This window comes from Cervus canadensis, chromosome 11 (assembly GCF_019320065.1).
Source record: "Cervus canadensis isolate Bull #8, Minnesota chromosome 11, ASM1932006v1, whole genome shotgun sequence".
NCBI classification, from domain to species: Eukaryota; Metazoa; Chordata; class Mammalia; order Artiodactyla; family Cervidae; genus Cervus; species Cervus canadensis.
This window is the reverse complement of record NC_057396.1, coordinates 14,700,465-14,702,418: the sequence shown is the minus strand read 5'-3', so window position 1 is coordinate 14,702,418 and position 1,954 is coordinate 14,700,465. Positions and strand designations below refer to the sequence as shown.

Below are 1,954 nucleotides of genomic sequence, written 5' to 3'. Positions count from 1 at the left end.
TATATTGTATTGGCATTTCTCTTTCTGATTTACTTCACTCTGTATAATATTCTCCAGTTTCATCCACCTCATTAAACTGACTTAAATGTGTTCCCTTTTATAGCTGAGTAATATTTCATTGTGTATATGTACTATAACTTCCTTATCCATTCATCTGTGGATGGATATCTGAGTTGCTTCCATGTCCTAGCTATTGTAAACAGTGCTGCAATGAACATTGGGGTTCATGTGTTTCTTTCAGTTCTGGTTTCCTTGATGTGTATGCCCAGCAGTGGGATTGCTGGGCTGTATGGCAGTTCTATTTCCAGTTTTTAAAGGAATCTCCACACTGTTCTCCACAGTGGCTGTACCAGTTTGCATTCCCAACAACAGTGTAAGAGGGTTCCCTTTTCTCCACACCCTCTCCAGCATTTATTGTACGTAGGCTTTTTGATGGTGGCCATCCTGAGTGGCATGTGGTGATACCTCATTGTGGTGTTGATTTGCATTTCTCTAATAATGAGCGATGCTGAGCATCTTTTCATGTGTTTAGTAGCCATCTGTATATCTTCTTTGGAGAAATGTCTGTTTAGATTTTTGGCCAACTTTTTGCTTGGGTGTTCATTTTTCTGGTATTGAGTTGCATGAGCTACTTTTATATTTTGGAGATTAATTCTTTGTCAGTTGTTTCATTGGCTATTATTTTCTCCCATTCTGAAGACTGCCTTTTTACCTTGCTTATAGTTACCTTAATTGTGCAAAATTTTTTAAATTTAATTCAATTCAGTTCAGTTCAGTTCAATCGATCAGTTGTGTCCGGCTCTGCAACCCCATGGACTGCAGTACGCCAGGCTTCCCTGTCCAACACCAACTCCTGAAGCTTGCTCAAACTCATGTCCATCAAGCCAGTGATGCCATCCAACCATCTCATCCTCTGGTGTCCCTTTTTCCTCCTGCCTTCTATCTGTTCCAACATCAGTGTCTTTTCCAATGAGTCAGTTCTTCACATCAGTGGCCAAAGTATTGGAGTTTCAGCTTCAGCATCAGTCCTTTCAATGAATATTCTGGATTGATTTCCTTTAGCTAATTGATTTAATTAAAGTTTAATTAGGGTCCCACTTGTTTATTTTTGTTTTTATTTCCACTACTCTGGGAGGTGGATCATAGAGGATCTTGCTGTGATTTATGTCAGAGAGTGTTTGCCTATGTTTTCCTCTAAGGGTTTAATAGTTTCTGGTGTTACATTTAGACCTTAATCCATTTTGAGTTTATTTTTGTGTATAGTGTTAGAAAGTGTTCTAGTTTCTTTCTTTTACATGTGGTTGACCAGTTTTCCCAGCACCATCTGTTAAAGAGACTGTCTTTTCTCCATTGTATACTTGTAAAAAACAGTGCTTAGCTGCCACAAAGTAGGAGGCAATGCCTTAACCATATATATGTTGTCAGGCCTGAGAACCTCTTCCATTCTCATCAAGGGGAGTGCTAACCTTCTCTCCTTTCATACAACACTGTTCTGGGGTTTTTATCTTGTGCCCTCATCTGGGACATATTCTTCTGCCATCTAATTTTATCTAGCTTTCTGTGTTTGCATATTCCATTCCACAAGCTTCAGGGTTGTAGTTCTCCTAGCTTCTTGCTCCCTGCCCCCTGGTCAATGAGGCTGTCTAGAGACTTGTGCAAGCTTCCTCATATGAGAGATTTACACCCACTCTCTGAGGGGTGGATCTGGGTCTTGTTCTTCTAGTGAGTAGGGCTGTGTCTGAGTCTGTGTTTTTTATCAAGCAGTTGTTTATTCATGGAGACTTGAAGCAGTCTGTCTGCTGATGAACAGGGCTGTGTTCTAGCCTGATTGAATGTTCGGTCTGAGGCTTCCCAGCACTGGAGCCTACAGGTGGTTTGATGGAGCCACCGTCTTATCCACAAAGGCTCCCTTTTTTACTCATTAAAATGGCAGAAAACCTCACCCGAAAAGTTG

The 1,954-nt window shown here is 40.7% G+C and overlaps 1 non-coding gene across 1 annotated transcript; it reads right to left on the bottom strand.

Moving 5' to 3' along the window:
• Nucleotides 1-1,362: 1,362 nt before the first annotated feature.
• Nucleotides 1,363-1,488, bottom strand: LOC122450693. The gene has a single exon (XR_006272191.1). It is a non-coding gene; the product is annotated as a U6atac minor spliceosomal RNA (small nuclear RNA).
• Nucleotides 1,489-1,954: the final 466 nt, after the last annotated feature.